Source organism: Rhinoderma darwinii, chromosome 4 (genome assembly GCF_050947455.1).
Source record: "Rhinoderma darwinii isolate aRhiDar2 chromosome 4, aRhiDar2.hap1, whole genome shotgun sequence".
In the NCBI taxonomy this organism is placed as follows: Eukaryota; Metazoa; Chordata; class Amphibia; order Anura; family Rhinodermatidae; genus Rhinoderma; species Rhinoderma darwinii.
The window spans coordinates 341,251,946-341,271,470 of record NC_134690.1 but is presented as its reverse complement, the minus strand read 5'-3'; the positions used below and the strand labels follow the sequence as shown (position 1 = coordinate 341,271,470).

At 38.8% G+C, this 19,525-nt stretch overlaps 1 long non-coding RNA gene across 1 annotated transcript in view; it reads right to left on the bottom strand.

Annotated features, from left to right (window-relative positions):
* LOC142761272 (uncharacterized) overlaps nt 1–19,064 on the bottom strand; it is a 32,633-nt gene extending 13,569 nt beyond the window's left edge. The window contains exons 1-3 of the long non-coding RNA XR_012883589.1: nt 18,997–19,064; nt 11,290–11,423; nt 2,780–2,848 (exon numbers count right to left, since the gene is read on the bottom strand). This is a non-coding gene — a long non-coding RNA (uncharacterized LOC142761272). The remainder of the gene's footprint in view (nt 1–2,779; nt 2,849–11,289; nt 11,424–18,996) is intronic.
* Between the last annotated feature and the right edge of the window lie 461 nt (nt 19,065–19,525).

Sequence of the window (19,525 nt, the reverse complement as noted above, 5' to 3'; positions counted from 1 at the left end):
TCAATAAGTGCCATGCACCCCAAAATAGTACCAATCAAAACGACGTCTTGTCCCGCAGAAAACAAGCACAAAAAATCACTACATTGATGGAAAAATAAAAAAGTTACGACTCTTGGAAAGCAACGATGCAAAAACAAATAATTTTAGTTCAAAAGTGTTTTTATTGTGCAAAAGTCGGAAAACATAAAAAACCTCTACATATGTGGTATCGCCGTAATTGTACCGACCCATAGAATAAGGCTAACATGTTATTTACGTCGCATAGTGAACGGCGTCAATTTAAAAACGCATAGAACATTGGCGGAATTTCAGTTTTTTTTATAATCCCCCCCAAAAAAAGTTAATAAATGTTAATAAAAAAATTATATGTACCCAAAAATGGTGCTATTAAAAAGTACAACTAATCCCGCAAAAAACAAGTCCTCATACAGCTATGTAGACGAAAAAATAAAAAAGTTATAGCTCTTTGAATGCGACTATAGAAAAACGAATAAAATAGCTTGGTCATTAGGGTCTAAAATAGGCTGGTCACTAAGGGGTTAACTAAATGTTGTATATAATGTTTACATGGTGCTATATGACACTTGCTATGTAAATGTATATAGTATTTAACTGGGTTCTGTATGTGCTACTATTTATATTGATATGATATTGATATGGTATGACTATTTATCTGGGTGCTAAATAAGAATATTTATTATACCTATGTTTGCGTTATTTATAAGAGTTGTATGTTCTATTTATTTGAATGCTGTATGATATTATCTGGACGTTATATGACACTATTTATTTGCTCAATATATAAAACTATCTGGGCAATGTATGATGCTGTTTTATTGATCTGCATTCTGTATGGGCTATTTATCTGGATGCCATGTATATTATCATGACAAAATATGGACTATTGATCTGGATCTTGAATAACAATGTTTATATCAAACTTTTCTAATACTAATTATCTGGGTACTATAGGACACTTTTTAACTGGGCAATATATATGATACTATGTATTTACATGTTGTGTACACTGTTTATATGTGTGCTGTTTATCTAGATACAAAATTTGTATTATGAGCTAATCATTTAGATGCTATTTATACAGACGCAATATGACACTACTCATTTTAATGTTTTAAACAACCTGATCTTGACTTCTACCAGATTAAGTGGAGACTAAGTTACAATATGATCAATAAAAAACTTGCAGCCTTGACGCGGAGAACATTAAACCCTTTGAAAGGACATGGGAATCCTGGAGATACTAAGCATTCCCCTCTTCCTGAATGCCTGATACTGAATACCCCAGCCACAGAATCTAATAATTTGAATGCCATAAGTCCATTTATTAACTTGTTTTTAACCCTCTCTTCACCTCCCTCCCCATATCTTTGTCTTGTGTTATCCTTTTTATGATTTGTAATCCTAATTACTATTCTAAGAGATTTATAATGTTTACTGGAATATTGATGTTATCTTGTTTAATATTTCATTACGGTCAGTACATCCTTTATTGTTTGCTTTGAAATACATTTAAACGGAATAAAAACAAATGTTTTTAAAAAAACTTATCTGGATGCTATATGAGATTATTTATCAAGTGATGTATATACTATTCCTCTAAATGCTATGTAAAATATTTATCTGGGTGCAACCTGCAATATATATCTTAATGCTGTATGGTACTTTTTTATCTGGGTGTTGTATGACACTTTTTATCTGGCTGTGGCCTGACGCTATTTATCTAAATGCTGTATACACTATTTATTTTGTTATTTTGGTTTCATTATTTCTTTTTACTCTGTCTGCCCTTCTTATCTGTATGCTGCTAGCCCTATTTATCTGGATTTTGTATGACACTATCAATCTAAATTTTGTATGACACTATTTTTTGTTGCATAAATTATTTATCTGTTCTCTCATATATAATTTATGATATTCCCCTAACCCTCCCATGCAGTCCTATTACCAATGCCCCAATCTGCCAACTCCTCTAATTAATTGATCTGTACCATAACTCCTGACTCCAATGCCCTGCCTTCCAGCCAATGGTGCCCAGCTTTTCCCCATACACCTTTATCCTAAACAAGACTTGCATTATGTTTGTGGGTGCACGCACACACTAATTTCCAGGCAGCAAGAATAAGCCCCAGTTATTGCCGCCTGTTGTCACTGAGCACCAATGTTTTATTAACAGTGGTTAGGATAACAGTGTATCCTGCGACAGATGTCATAGTTGGAAACACAAAGCATGGCATCAGGCTCATACTATGATTTTAAAATTGTATGAAGTGCACTGTAATTATATTTATATAAAATTTATGCTTTCTGTGTTTTTGTCAAGACTAGATTATGTTAGGTATCTACAACACCTTAGTATTATTTTTCTCAGAATGCAGTATGAAGGCTACTTCTCCTTTTTACAATTATTACAGAATGGAACATTGATTAGCTGTGTTTGAGATTTGAAGCTTTTTGAGCTGATTGAAATTCTGAAGAATTAGGCTAGGACTACACTGCGACTTTGGCTGCGAAAAAAGATCAAAGATCGTTGTATTATTGCAGTGTTACGGCCTCATTCACTTTCATTACTGCAATGCAGCCAGTGCGACACTGTGATAACACAGCGATCTTTGCCCGTGCGACCCGTGTTGCAGCCAAAGTCATCATGTAGCCCTCCCATTAATGAGAGTCAAGATTTTTTTAAAGATGCATTGATCCATATAAGATGAGTCAATTGTTTAAATAGGTTAAAGATGTTCAATGAATCTGACTGATTTACCTCTGAGACCTTCTCGGTTGGTTACTTGTGAAGACAGCTAACAGGCAGTCAGACAGTAGATTATATTGTCTTGTATTGTAATAGAATGAAGAAGAATACATATATAGTTAGCAGAAGTGAATTTGTCATTTAACATTAAATATAAGTAGACAGATAAGATAGATATTATTTGACACAGTGTAAAAATGTAATAATTTAATGCACAGCAACTCAATGCTGTTGTTGCACGGCAATGCTGTTTTATGGACCCATAGGTACCCTGTGTACAAGTGTATGGTGCCTCTATGGGGATCTATATTCTCCTCTAGAAGCAATGGCCCACAATTATCAATGTACTTGCATCTTTTTTGGAACATTTTACTCGAAAATATTGTCTCATTTTCTGTGTAACATAGTTATTAAGCATTTACACCAGCATTTAGAGCCATTTTCACAGTGCACGTCAGGTTATAAAAGTGGAGTGAAAAGTGGATATGGCTTACTCCTTGGCTACGAGTAAGACATATACAGTGCATTCGGGAAGTCTTCAGACCCTTTCCATTTTTTCACATTTTGTTATATTAAGGCCTTGTGCTAAAAGAAAAAAAAAGATGGAAGGTTTCCCCCATCATTCGGCACTCAATACCTCATAATGACAAAGTGAAAACAGAATTTCAGAAATTTTTGAAAATTTATTAAAAATGAAACCCTCAAATTTCACATGGACATAAGTATTTAAGACCCTTTGCTATGACACTTGAAATGTAGCTCTGGGGTCTCCCACTTCTCTAGTTCATCTTTAAAATGTTTCTACACCTTGGAGTCCACCTGTGGTAAATTCATTTGATTGGACATGATTTGGAAAGACACACCCGTTTATATAAGGTCTCACGTGTGTTAATAAAACAGTCTAGCTTTAACTTAGAAATTGGCAAAAATGATGCCACTTTTGATAAATGTGGGCCAATGTTTATAAAGAAGAAATCCTTCATAATACAGCATGCAATGGAGCATGCTACAATATTCTTCTTGCAGATTCTCATCAAAATAAAAATTACATATGATCACGATAATTAGTTTTTCACAAAATAACAAAAAAAATCATACATATTTGGTATTTCAAACTGTGGAAAAAAGTCGCACAATAAATGACGGAAAAGAACATTGACCGGGCTGTCGAGTGAATATGCCTGTTTGGATGCCTGCAAAACAGAATCATGTCAGTTTTATTTTGACATGCAATAATGCATTGGTATAAATAAATAAATATTCCAATATAATAACCCCTTCCCTCCACAGCCATTTTTCATTTTCTCATGTTTGTTATTTTCATAGCTGTATAAGGGCTTGACTTTTACAGGATGAGCTGTAGTTTTTAATGGCACCGATTATTGTACCATATAATGTACTGAAAAACTGAAAAATAATAAATTGTGGGGTGGAATAAAAAAAAACAGCAATTCCACCATTTTTTTGCTCTATTATTGGCTGCAGCCGTCACATGCTGCCTGCATGTAAACAGTCCCCGGAAAGGATAGATGAGTACTGTTCTTTCTTTTATTTCAGGACATTTGCAGACATCAATAAAAAAAATTAAGAACCCAGATAACCCCATTAACTAATTTTGCAATTTTTTTAGTCCCATTAAGGGACATGAACAAGGGGTCGTTAGATTTCTGGTACAATACACAGCAATACAAATGTATCGCAGCATATTGTGTTTTAACACTCTTCTTATAAAGGATCTGCCAGGCACAACTTCTGTGTATACGCCCATGGGTAATCAGTCTGCACCTGGTTCTATGTCTCTGAGACTGACTCCATCTTCCACCACTCAGGATGGCAGGCTTAGGAGTGGGAGAGCCTATCGCAGCCTGGCCAGACGGAGTTGAAAGCCGCTGGGTATGAAGCGGGCTCAGCCCGTGACCCTGCTCCATACTCCTCCTTCCCAGTGGTGACGTACCGTTGCGTCGAATATTGGAAAGGGGTTCAGAGGTAAAGTAGACAAATATATATATATTTTTTCACAAAAGTTTTTATCACATAAAAGCCAGAAAACATAAAAATATATGGCATACTCGTAACTGAAACGTCCTGCATTTTGCAGCTAAAATATTATTTACAGTGATCATAGAATTCTATATATTATTTTTTTGCATTTTAGCCCTAAAAAGTGACATTAGTCAAATGCAATTGTATATGTTAATATACATTACAACTGCTGGAATGTGGGAAAACATAAAACAAATATTTTTTCCCAGTAATAAAGTGAAAAAATAAAAAAATGCTTGGTCCCGCAATGGTTAATTTTTCACATTCTGATCTCAAGGAAATCAGGGGACATATTTTCAGTGGTTGGAGTCATTAGCTCATGTTTGTTTAATAATTTTTTATCAGCAGCATGACTCAGTTCTCTGTGTGGCTGAAATGGGTTTACTGCTAACCAAATCCATACATCATTAGCTAATCACTTGAAAAGATAGAAAAAATATTTGGAACAGATGGGAAATTTGGATTCTATTGCCAGCTTTTTCGTTTATTAAGCCAGTATGCTATCTACATCTTTTTCACTCACTGTAGATTCTGTCAGGGTAAATTATTTACTCTTAACAAGACAAAGACAGACACAGACAGACAGACAGACAGACAAAGACAGATCGACAAAGACAGACAGACAAAGACAGACAGACAGATAGACAGATAGACAGACGATAGATAGATAGATAGATAGATAGATAGATAGATAGATAGATAGATAGATAGATAGATAGATAGATAGATAGATAGATAGATAGATAGATGATAGATAGATAGATAGATAGATAGATAGATAGATAGATAGATAGATAGATAGATAGATAGATAGATAGATAGATAGATAAAGTCCAAATACAATGTCAGCCGCACAGCCTTGTAAATCATAGGTGGGTGCCGACCTGCCCAGGTCAGGGCTAACAGACCTGCTGTAGTAGAATCCAAAAATCAGGCAGCACTCCAAGGTATAAGCAAGGTAGAAAAAGGTGCTTTATTGGTCCATATACACACGACGTTTCACTTGAGAAAGGGTCCTGTGTTGAGCTGAAACGTCGTGTGTATATGGACCAATAAAGCACCTTTTTCTACCTTGCTTATACCTTGGAGTGCTGCCTGATTTTTGGATTCTAGATAGATAGATAGATAGATAGCTAGATAGATAGATAGATAGATAGATAGATAGATAGATAGATAGATAGATAGATAGATAGATAGATAGATAGATAGATAGATAGATAGATAGATAGATAGATAGATAGATAATTAGACATGACCTTGAGAGACACATATTAAAAAGGATCTGTCACTAGGTCATATAAGTTGAACTGGTTAAATGACCTGAATAGTACGTTCCTTGATTCCAAGGCTATTTATCTTTTTCTTCCTGGACGCCCACATTCCAGAGATATGGCTGACCGTTTTGTTGGCTCCCTTTATGCTAACTTGATGTAGTTAGCCAACGGGGTGGAGCTAGCTTCCCTGCCTCTGATGCTGACCAATCAGCACGAGGCAGCTTGGGCGTAGTTCACACCCTGTTGGTTTACTACATTAAATTATCATAGAAGGAGCCAACACAACAATGAGCAATGGCAGATCATCATAGGGCATTTTGGGCAGCCACACGGGGGCTGAGGCTCCGGGGGGCCCATGGCCACCCAAAGTACAATGTAGTGTACTTTGTAGTGTGTCAATGTAGCGATCGCTGCATCTTAGTGGTTGGCAGCAGTGCAATTGCAGGGCTGCCGACTACTGCTATGGCAACAGGAGGCCTAACAATGGTCTCCTGCTCTGTCATTGCTGTCAGTGAAGGACTAACAGATCTAATACATTGCACTGCATAGGTAGTGCAATGTATTAGAAAAAAAATCTGACAGATGGACCTTCAAGTCCCCTAGTGGGACTAAAGAAAAGTGTAAAAAGAAGTGTTAAAAAAGTGAAAAAAAATTATAAAAAATATTATAAATGTTTCAATTAATAAAATAAATCACTATCGCCCTTTTTCACTTATCAAGTCCTTTATTATTGAAAAAAATAAATAAACCATACATATTTGGTATCACCGTGACCGTAACGGCCTGAACTATAAACTTGCTATGTTATTTATTCTATGTGGTGAACGGCATTAAAACGTCTTTAAAAAACAATGCCAGAATTTCTGTTTTTTGGTCACTTTACAAAAATTTAAATAAAAAATGATCAAAAAGTCGCAAGTTTCCAAAAATGGTACCTATAAAAACTATAACTCATCTCGTCAAAAACAAGCCCTCATACAGCTCCGTCGATGAAAAAATGTAAAAGTTATTGTTTTCATAACATGGCGACAGAAACAAATACATTATTTTTACAAAAGTAATTTTATTGTGCATAAAGTTGTAAAACATAAAAAGTGCTATAAATTGGGTATCGCTAGAAGCGTACTAACCTGCAGAATAAAAGTAACATGTAATTTATAATGCATGGTGAACGCTGTATAAAAAAAAACAAAATAACTATGCCGGAATTGCTGTTTTTTAGTCACCTTGCCCCTCAAAAAATAGGATAAAAAAGTGATCAAAAAGTCGCATATACCCCAAAATGGTACCAATAGTAACTACAGCTCGTGCCGCAAAAAAAACAGCCCTCATACCACAAAGTCTATGAAAAAATAAAATTAGTTAAGGCTACTATAAGTCAGGAAATAAAAAATATGCTGTTGTGCAGGCCCGAGGGGAACAAGGGGCGATTTATCAAGGCCCTAAAATTAGGAAACAGGAAGGGTAGGGCGCAAACATATCTGCTGGAAATGAGAGTACCCGTATTATACTGGGACAACACTTTCCCAGTAAAATTCCACAAACTGCAAAGGTGCGGAGTGTGGACCAAAAGGGGAATAAGTAAGGACCATTTATCAGTGTGACACTGGCCTGTGCAGAAAGGATTGCTTCACAGCTTAACAAACATCTATTAAACAAAATTATTCTTTTTTTACCCCATCATTATACCACCTGACTATGTCCCTGATGTACTCTGCCCAGCTTGCATGTACCCCCACATTATAAACTGAAATACCAGTAATACTCCAAACAAAACTACTACCAAGCAAAATCCACGTTCCAAAAGCTAAATGGTGCTACCTCTTCTGAACACTACAGTGTGCCCAAACAGCAGTTTACTTCCACATATATGGCATCGCCATACCCGGGAGAACCCTTTTAACAATTTTTGTGGTGTGTGTCTTCAGTGATACAAGCTGGGCATGACATATTTGCCACTGAAATGGCATATCTATGGAAAAAAATTACTTTGCACCATCCACAGCGCAATCATTTATGGAAAAGACCTGTGGCATGAAAATGCTCACTACACTCATTAATAAATGCCTTGAGGGGTGTAGTTTCCAAAATGGGGTCTCTTGTCAGAGGTTTCTTATATTATTTCACATCAGAGCCCTGCAATTGTGAACCAATACCGTGTAAGTCGCCAAATTAAGCCTCAACTTCACATGGTACTCTTTCACTCCTGAGCCTGGTCGAATGTCCAGGCAAAAGATTAGGACCACATGTAGGGTGTTTCTAAAACCGGGAAACACAGCATAATAATTAGAGAACTGTCTTGTTGTGGCGGCGCAAGCTGGGCACCACATATTGGCATAGCTATGGAAAAAATAAAATTTTCACTCTGCAACATCGAGTGCACACTAATTTCACCTGCGGGTTTAACATGCTCACTACACCCCTAGGTGAATACCTTGAGGGGTGTAGTTTCAAAAATGGGGTCACTTCTGGGGAGTTTCCACTGTTTTGGTCCTACAGGGGTTTTGCAAATGCAACATTGCGACCAGAAACCAATCCAGCAAAATCTGTACTCCAAAAGCCAAATAGCGCTCCTTCAATTCTGAGCTCTACTGTGTGCCCAAACAGCAGTTTATGACCACATATGGGGTATTGCCGTACTCGGGAGAAAATGCTTTACAAATTCTGAAGTTCTTTTTTTCTTTTATTTGTTGAGAAAATGAAAAATGTTTTTTTTATTCTCACTGCCCAATTCTAATAAAATCTCCGAAACACCTGTGGGGTCAAAATGCTCACTAGACCCCTAGATGAATTCTACAAGGGGTGTAGTTTTGTGAATGGAGTCACTTTTGGGTAGTTTCCACTGTACTGGTACCTTAGGGGCTTTGCAAATGCAACATGGTTCCAAGTAATCAATCCAGCAAAATCTGTACTCCAAAAGCCAAATGGCGCACCTTCACTTCTGAATCTTGCCGTGTGCCCAAACAGCAATTTATGACCACATATGGGGTATTTCTGGACTACAGAGAAGTTGCTTTAGAAATATTGAAGATCTTTTTTTCCTTTATTTGTTGAGGAACAATTTTGAGCTAAAGTTGTGTCTTATTGAAGAAAAAGGATTGCTTCTATTTTCACTTTCCAATTCTAATAAAATCTATGAAACACTTGTAGGGTCAAAATGCTCACTACACCCCTATATGAATTCCTCAAGGGGTGTACCTTCCTAAATGGGGTCACTCTTTGGGCGTTTTCTCTATTTTGGTCCTTCGGGGGCCTTGCAAATGTGACATGGCCTCTGCAAACCATTCCTGCTAAATTTGAGCTCCAAAAGCCAAATGGTGCTCTTTCCCTTCTAAGCCCTGGCGTGTGTCCAAACAGCCGTTTATGATGTGGGGTATTGTTTTACTCTGGATAAATTGCTTTACAAATGTCGTGGTGCTTTTTCTCCTTTAATCCTTGTGGAAATTAGAAAAAATTAGCTAAACCTACATTTTCTTTGAAAGAATGTAGATTTTTATTTTCACAGCCTACTTCCAATAAATTCTGCAATAAACTTGTGGGGTCAAAATGCTCACTATACACCTAGATAATTTCCTTGAGGGGTGTAGTTTCCCAAATGGGGTCACTTTTGGGGGGTTTCCACTGTTTTGGCACCGCAAGAGCCCTCCAAACCTGACATGGTGCCTAAAATTTATTCTAATAAAAAGGAGGCCCGAAATCCACTAGGTACTCCTTTGCTTCTGAGGCCTGTGCTTCAGTCCATTACCACACTAGGACCACATGTGGGATATTTCTAAAAACTGCAGAATCTGGGAAAAAAATATTGAGATGCGTTTCTCTGGTAAAACCTTCTGTGTTACAAAAAAATTGGATTAAAAATGAATTTCTGCAAAAAAAAAAAGGAAATTTGTAAATTTCACCTCTACTTTGCTTTAATTCCTGTGAAACGTCTAAAGGGTTAAGAAACTTTCTAAATGTTGTTTTGAATACTTTGAGGGGTGAGGTTTTTAAAATGGGGTGACTTATTGGGAGTTTCTAATATATAAGAACCCAAAAACCACTTCATATCTGAACTGGTCCCTATAAAAATAGCCTTTTAAAATTTTCTTGAAAATGTGAGAAATTGCTGCTAAAGTTCTAAGCCCTGTAACATCCTAGGAAAATAAAAGGATGTTCAAAAAACGATGCCAATCTAAAGTAGACATATGGGGGATGTTAATTAGCAACAATTTTGTGTGGTATAACTGCCTATCTTACAAGCAGATACATTTAAATTTAGAAAAATGCTAATTTTTGCTAAGTTTTGTTTTTTTTCACAATTAAATACTGAATGTATTGAGCAAATTTTGCCAGTAACATAAGTCCAATGTGTCACGAGAAAACAATCTCAGGATCACTTGGATAGGTAAAAGCATTTCAAAGTTATTACCACACAAAGTGAAACATGTCAGATTTGAAAAATGAGGCTCTGTCAGGAAGGTCAAAAGTGGCCAAAGCGGGAAGGAGTTAAAAAGAGGGCAAGTTGTAGTGAGAGGATGCGGTACCACCAGCTGCCAGACAAATTTACTATAATTTACACTACGTAAATTATAGGGGAGATCTACGTCATCTCGTAGCTGACTTAGATTTCCTTTTTTGAAGCACAGACAGCTAAAGATGCACATAATTACTTAAGATGCGTTTCCCCTTTTATTTAAAGAGAATAGGTGGAAGAGGAAAAAACCGGACTGGCCTCGAAACGCGTCATAAATAAAACCTGATATTACATTTGCTTGTTGACTCCCTCACTTTCATCACTAAAGAAAGTACTTTCTACCACTAAGCAGCGCCAGGAAAAGTCCTTTGTTTCCTCTGCTTCCTATTCTACCGTTTACCACTGGACCATTTGGATCCGGATCGGAACCCAGGTTGCAGACATATTTTGATACATGTTCTCAAGGATGTTGTGCTCACAGCACAACCAACCAGGTCAGCAGAACTGATCACCTATCTGTGTTTTTTTGTTTTATCATTTGATGCACTATGTGTGTTGTTTTCTCTCCACTTAATAAATTAGGCACATTTTACTCCAGCAATCATTACTGTATATTAAGCAGGGCCAGCTCCAGGTTTATGTGGACCCTTGGGCGACAGAGCCTTAGTGGGCCCCTTTGCGGTGCAACTCGAGTGGCAGCAGTATAAAGTCAGAAACATAATAATAGAAGGATGTAACCATGGATCACTTACCATTCACATGTAAGCAATGGGCCAATGAATCCAGATAGTGCCGTTTCTGCGATGTGTGAATCTTGATGTACCTGTTACATGGAGGTTGTGATTTCCGGAAGACCTGGTATCTATAGGCTTGAGTATTTCAGTACCTGGAGGAATTAAAGGTAAATGTGATGTTGATAAACTGCCTCTACCAATACCACCTATACTGTCCCTTACAGGGCACCAACCCCCAAAAAAAGGTGACCTTTAAGAAAATAGTTATGGTTCAGTTTTAGTGCCACCTTTCTACTCCCTACACAGTAATACCTCCCTATGTGTTCCCATACAGTAATAATGTCCCATTTTTGCCCCTAAAGAATATTAGTTCTCTTTCGTGCCCCCATATACAGTGAAGGAAATAAGTATTTGATCCCTTGCTGATTTTGTAAGTTTGCCCACTGTCAAAGACATGAACAGTCTAGAATTTTTAGGCTAGGTTAATTTTACCAGTGAGAGATAGATTATATATATAAAAAAAAAAAAAGAAAATCACATAGTCAAAATTATATATATTTTTTTGCATTGTGCACAGAAAAATAAGTATTTGATCCCTTTGGCAAACAAGACTTAATACTTGGTGGCAAAACCCTTGTTGGCAAGCACAGCAGTCAGACGTTTTTCGTAGTTGATGATGAGGTTTGCACACATGTTAGATTGAATTTTGGCCCACTCCTCTTTGCAGATCATCTGTAAATCATTAAGATTTCGAGGCTGTCGCTTGGCAACTCGGATCTTCAGCTCCCTCCATAAGTTTTCGATGGGATTAAGGTCTGGAGACTGGCTAGGCCACTCCATGACCTTTATGTGCTTCTTTTTGAGCCCTCCTTTGTTGCCTTGGCTGTATGTTTTCGGGTCATTATCGTGCTGGAAGACCCAGCCACGAGCCATTTTTAATGTCCTGGTGGAGGGAAGGAAGTTTTCACTCAGGATTTGACGGTACATCGCTCCATCCATACTCCCATTGATGCGGTGAAGTAGTCCTGTGCCCTTAGCAGAGAAACACCCCCAAAACATAATGTTTCCACCTCCATGCTTGACAGTGGGGACGGTGTTCTTTGGGTCATAGGCAGCATTTCTCTTCCTCCAAACACGGTGAGTTGAGTTAATGCCAAAGAGCTCAATTTTAGTCTCATCTGAGCACAGCACCTTCTCCCAATCACTCTCAGAATCATCCAGATGTTCATTTGCAAACTTCAGACGGGCCTGTACATGTGCCTTCTTGAGCAGGGGGACCTTGCGGTCACTGCAGGATTTTAATCCATTACAGCGTAATGTGTTACCAATGGTTTTCTTGGTGACTGTGGTTCCAGCTGCCTTGAGATCATTAACAAGTTCCCCCCGTGTAGTTTTCGGCTGAGCTCTCACCTTCCTCAGGATCAAGGATACCCCACGAGGTGAGATTTTGCATGGAGCCCCAGATCGATGTCGATTGACAGTCATTTCGTATGTCTTCCATTTTCTTACTATTGCACCAACAGTTGTCTCCTTCTCACCCAGCGTCTTACTTATTTCTTTTGTAGCCCATTCCAGCCTTGTGCAGGTCTATGATCTTGTCCCTGACATCCTTAGAAAGCTCTTTGGTCTTGCCCATGTTGTAGAGGTTAGAGTCAGACTGATTAATTGAGTCTGTGGACAGGAGTCTTTTATACAGGTGACCATGTAAGACAGCTGTCTTTAATACAGGCACCAAGTTGATTTGGAGCGTGTAACTGGTCTGGAGGAGGCTGAACTCTTAATGGTTGGTAGGGGATCAAATACTTATTTCTCTGTGCACAATGCAAATAAATATATATAATTTTCACTACGTGATTTTCTTTTCTTTTTTTTTTATATAATTTATCTCTCACTGGTAAAATTAACCTAGCCTAAAAATTCTAGACTGTTCATGACTTTGACAGTGGGCAAACTTACAAAATCAGCAAGGGATCAAATACTTATTTCCTTCACTGTATTAGTTCTGTCCCTATATATTAGCAAGGCGCCCTTTGTGTCCCTATATATTTTTTAGGTCTCCTTTGTGCCCCCATATATTAGTTAGGCCCAGGGGCGTTGCTAGGGTCTTAAAATATCAGGGGCACAAGCCCTGAGACATATATTTACCCCCCGAAAAATAAATAAACTTTTACATACATATCGGAGATAGCATAGCTATAAGACCAAGGCTCCTGTAGCTACACCGCTGGATAGAATTGGATGCATTGTGTCAGCAGACAGTATCATACATGATAGGCTTAGATACATGGTCCCATCAGATAGTATCACACATGATAGGCTTAGATACATGGCCCCATCAGATAGTATCACACATGATAGGCTTAGATACATGGCCCCAGCAGCCAGTATCACACATAATAGGCTTAGATATATGGCCCCAGCAGACAGTATCACACATGATAGACTTATATACAGGGCCCAAGCAATAAATATCCTTGTACTAACATATGTCTACCCTCCAAAAAAGTTAGTGTTGGCCTTTTTACTGGCTAACATTAAGCCCCGCATTAGTAATGGACGCTGTCAATCAGCCAGCGGCCATTACTAAAGCAGTAGTAATAAAAGTTAAAAGGAAAATACAAAGACATGGAAAAAATATTTTATTGAAATAACCCCCCACACACACAACCCTCATTAACCATTTTATTGAAAGAAAAAAAAAACGTCATCGAAGAACTCCTCGAATGCGACGTAGTCCAACAACCGAACTTGCAAAAAAACACAAACACAAAAAAAAATTGTAAGGGTATGTTCACACGATAGCAGGCATTTACGGCTGAAAGGACAGCCTGTTTTCAGAAGAAAACAGCTGCGTCGTTTCAGCCGTAAATGCTCCTCCTCGTAATATACGAGGCGTCTGTGACGCTCGTATATCTTGAGCTGCTCTTCATTGAGTTCAATGAAGAACAGCTCAAATTACGTTGCAAAGAAGTGCCCTGCACTTCTTTGCCGAGGCAGTCAATTTACGCGTCGTCGTTTGACAGCTGTCAAACGACGACTTGTAAATTACAGGTCGTCTGCACAATACGTCGGCAAACCCATTCAAATGAATGGGCAGATGTTTGCCGACGTATTGTAGCCCTATTTTCAGACGTAAAACGAGGCATAATACGCCTCGTTTACGTCTGAAAATTGGTCGTGTGAATCCAGCCTTACACATTTGGTAGGCTTAGATACAGGGCCCATGTGTAATACTGTCTGTTAGACCATGTATTTAAGCCTACCGCAAGGTAGGCTTAGATACAGGGCCCCAGCAGACAGTAATCTTATACTGTATACGATTACTGTCTGCGGCCCTGTATCTAAGCCTAACATGTGGTAGGCTTAGATACAGGGCCCATCAGGCAGTATCATATATGACCATACATACATGCCCCCATATAGAAGTTAGTCCGTTGCCTGTGCTCCCATATAAAAGCTAATCCCCCAGTTTGGTGCCTTTGCTCCAATCAAAATAATTAAAAAAAACTCACCTAACATGTTCCCACGACGAGCTGAACGGTCCCATCACTGCCTTCTTACTGGTACTTGGCGATGCTCGCATCCACAATAACAAAGAGGTGGGCGCATATTACGTTATCAGCGCCACAATGCATTGTTATTGTGGATGCGAGCGTCACCAAGTATCAGTAAGAAGACAGTGACGGGACCGTTCAGCTCATCGTGGGAACGTGTTAGGTGAGGTTTTTTAGATTATTTTTATCTGCTCCTCACTGCAATCTACCACGGATGGCTTTAGTTAATTTAAGCAGGTGGACGGTGTAAAGCACCCGGCGGCCTACTAGAGCAGTGGGACCTGGCACTTGCCCGGGTTCGCCGGTTGCTGATGCCAGCCCTGATATTAAGAATGGTGTAAGAAACTCCAGTCTTAATAAAACTCCCCTTATGTGTGGCACAAACCTATCACTGTCCATTCCTCAGCAAACACCATGCCAACAGTGAAGTATAGGAGAGGCAACATCAAAATACTGCAAGATAATCTGATAAAAAGCTAAAGGTTGGGAGAAAGTGCACCTCTTAGCAGAACAATGATTCCAAGCACAAAGCCAAAGGAACAAAGGAGTGGTTGAACAACAAAAAGTTCAGTGTTACACAATGGCCAAGTCAAAGTCTTAATCCAACCAATATCCTGTTGCTATATTTACATATTGCAGCCCACAAGCTTCATCCAACCAAACTGAACAACCTGGAGCAAATCTGCCAGAAAGTAAGGATGCGTTGCTACAGAGGTCTTGAGTATGTTTTTTCTTATTGTGCAATCACAAGTGCCCCGATTGCCTTATTTGACTCTCTAAATCGGCCAGGGCTATTGAGGAACTTGAATCAAATCTGCCAGAAAGAATTCCAAAACTATCTTTTAAACCGTGTGTAAAGCAGAAATACAAAACTTTTGGGGTTCGCAGAGCATCAAACTTCAAAATGGCAGCCACTGGCGAGCACCGGCCAACATTTTCAAGATGATAGAAAAAATATGGGAGAAGAGTAGATTAAAAAAATATATCATACTCACCACCTCCCCTGGTCTTCCATAGCGACACGTCCCTGCGATTATGTAGCTGTCCCATGTAAACGCCACAGCCAATCACAGGCTGCAGCAGTCACATGGGACAGCTACGTCATGACGTAGTTTTGTCCCATACGATCACTGCAGCCAATCACAGGCTGCAGCGATCACATGTGACAGCTACGTCATCTCACCTGTCAGTAAGAACGCATTGCTACAGAGGTCGTGAATATGTTTTTTCTTATTGTGCAATCGTAAATTCTCCCGATTGCCTTATTTGACTCTCTGAGTCTGACAGGGCTATCGAGGGACTTGCGAAATGAATTTCAGAGCCAGTTTAATAGAAATGGCCCTGAAATTTATTTCGGGAGGCTCGCTCATCAATACTGCTTACAAATAAATTTTCAAACTTACAATTCATTGAGTTTTATTTGTAATCCAAACAAATCTGTTGATTGTTTAGGGGATTTAATACTTTTCCTAGGCACCTTATATTAATATAGCAAACAATTCTTAGTAACCTTGAAAATTAATTAAAAGTTGGAGGGAAGTTCTTCTTAAATCGACTGCAATACAAAAATGTATAATGTAACAATAAATTAGACTTTATTGTTCCTTGCGTGTTACTGAAGAGGAGAAAAATCTTTACCCATAGAATGATGTGCACTAAAGTAGATGTTTCACAGAAAAGAATGACAATATAAAATAATGTTTACAGGTATAAAGTTCTCACTTTTATATTATGTAAAAGGCATTTTCAGCACATGTCAAAGATAGCTGGACACCCACTGCTAAAGGCAGTAATGTTTTTTTTACTTTTTCTGTCCTCTTGTTCACTATAATATATATAATAGAGAAAACAGCAGTGCCGCAGTCTCTCCGGTCCTGGTGATTATGTGATCACTGAGACAGCTGTCATGTAACAGAGGAGTGTTTCTGTGTTTGGGGGAAAAAATTGGAAAACTTCTTCATTTGTGACTGTTATGGCCTTTTCTGACCTTTTGGATAGCAGGCTGTCATAAAAAAAGTAAAACAAAAATTTATAAAATGACAATAAGCTATGAAATAACCTTAATTATCTGAAGCTCTAGCCACAACACTAGGCCATGTTGTATTTCAAAAGGTAGACAAAAGCAGACACAAATTTAAATTACACTTCCCGGCTTCCTTATGTGCATAGTAGCCATAATAAAAACACATAAGTGCAAGTGTAAGGGCGGCGGGACAAAAAAGTTTTGAAAGAAGACCCAGTTTTGAAAGAAAGGCAATAGCTACAATATCAGTATTTAAACATCATATGCAAGTGTATTCCTAAATAAAGGGGGGAATTGCCCACCCAAGATAGCCATTAGCCATAATGCCAATATTTAAACATCATGTTTATCCCAAAAAATGTAACAATCTTACTAGTTCTGCCAGATCGCCTAATTAGTGGAACGGTCTGGTGTCATAGCTTTACGGACGACCCCACTAGGAACCTGTTTCTTTAGACAAGCTCTATACAGTAAACCATACCGCTTTGTCCCGAAGTCAAGTAGCTAAATTCCCAGCGGGATCCAGGTTACGAGAATATTCGGTTTCAACCAGCAGCCTGTAATCTAGCTTGAGCTGTGATTTATGCATGGCACTATCATTACTTGAGCCTTGCACGTGGCCTATTAGATTCGGAGGCCAGTCTCCCTTCTGGCGCTTAGCTACAGGGTTACTGGGCAATGTGCGATGCCTGTCAGCATCAAGTTCCAGGGAGCGTGCCCAGTTGCGGTGTTGCTGAGCAACACAAGACACCCGTCGCTTCCGCAAGTACAGTTGTCCTGTTATCAAGTGCCCGAATGGACATCCACAATCCTTACCAACCCATGAGTGGGGATAGGCCATATAAGTGTCAAATAAGCAACTAAAGGTCAGCTGCTCATTCAGACCCACAGGCACCACAGTTTTTAATTTAAAGATCTAAAATATCTCCCGTTGTAGGACTTTTTTGCTCCAGTTACCTCTCCTGCCGGATGGTTTCACTTCTGTAGCTTATATGTATAACAGTACATAAATGCTGCAGAATCCTGTTCACAGCCGAATCCGTCAGTGGGCTGGTGTTAACGCTCGGTCTGCAGCCACCCCTGTGTTCTCCTGTCGATCTTCTTGGTGTTAACACTCGGTCTGCAGCCACCCCTGTGTTCTCCTGTCGATCTTCTAAGCTCAGTTCTGATCAAATCAAAGTGGATCCAGAAATGCTCACTGACGGTTTCAGCTGTAAATGGGATTCTGCAGCTTCTATGTACTGTGGTACATGGAAGCTACAGAAGTGGAACGTGCATTTTTCTTTTCTTTTTTTTTTTATAGAAAAGTAAATTACAAATGTTAGTTTTAACACAAAATAAATGCATTTCATTACAAAAAGAAAAAAGTTCCCAAAGGTGTCCATAGCCTTTAAAGGGGTTTTCTAGCTCTGGAGTATCCAGCATATCAGTGCATTTCATGGACAGCCCATTAATTTAAATGAGAGCTGTGTAATGCTTCATTCCCTTGCTGTGGCACAGCAAAGGAGTTGAACACTTGCTGCCATGTACCCTGAAAGATTACAGCTTATCACTTTCGGTCACTTGGGGCACCCTGTGATCAGTTTATCATCAGGGGACTCTTCTTACAAAACAAATGTCCAAGGTACAAAACCCCTTTTTTCAGTACTAGATAACTATGGAAGCCATGGTCAGGTACACGGCTATCCCAGTGCTAATCACCCAAACAGCATTAGAGGATTATTCCCATCTTAGACATTTATGGCATATCCACTTGACCCTGTTGGACACTCCCATATCAGGACAATGGGAGTCCAGAATCATCCACCTCTACATTGATTGCGCCAGGGGAAAGCGGAAACTTTAAATAGGAAGATGGGACCCACGCCTATTAGGCCTTTTTAACATGAAGTTAAATTCACACGGATTGCTACGTGTTTTCCATGTTGAAATTTGCGTGAATTTTGCTTGTAGAATGCCTCCCATTGTTTTCCAGTAGAAAAATGGCCCGTATGTTCATACAGGGCAGAATTTACAGTGCGTGAAATTGAAAACCAAGTCGTTGAAAAAAAGAAGTGACATGTTTCTTTTAGAAGCAGTTTCGACGGTGTATTCCTCAAGAACACAGTGTTGGGTAGCTACACACAAATTAACTTTTCACTGCAATACCTCAGCAAAATTCGAAGGGTCAGCCTTGGATTTGTGCCACAGAAGTCCACATCAGATTGTTCCTCACAAAAAATCTTCCGCGTAAACATGGCCTTTGGCATTCATGCTATAAAAGTATTTGAAGAAAGGTATATTACTGTTAAAGAAAATATTCACTTTCACCCCATAATTCCACCAGTTAATAATTACATAATGATTTGCAATCCCCTGCTTTTATTAATATTTAAAGAAAACCTGTCTCCTTTCCTGACATGTTACCAATCCCCTTGTCAAGGGGGTGTGTCCCTACACAGTTTCACTCTGTCAGCACTGATTGGACATTGTCAGTCTGTGTAGGGATACACCCCCAACTGGCAACACCCAGTTGTAAATGTATTCATACATTTCTAGGAGGAATAACGGAAACAACACAACTTAGAGTCAGAGGAAAATATGTTTCAGAATTGTTATTTCATGGGAAATAAAATTATTTAATAAAACAGAAAAAAATGTAAGGAGAGCTGACATGTCCTCTTTAACCCCTTAACGA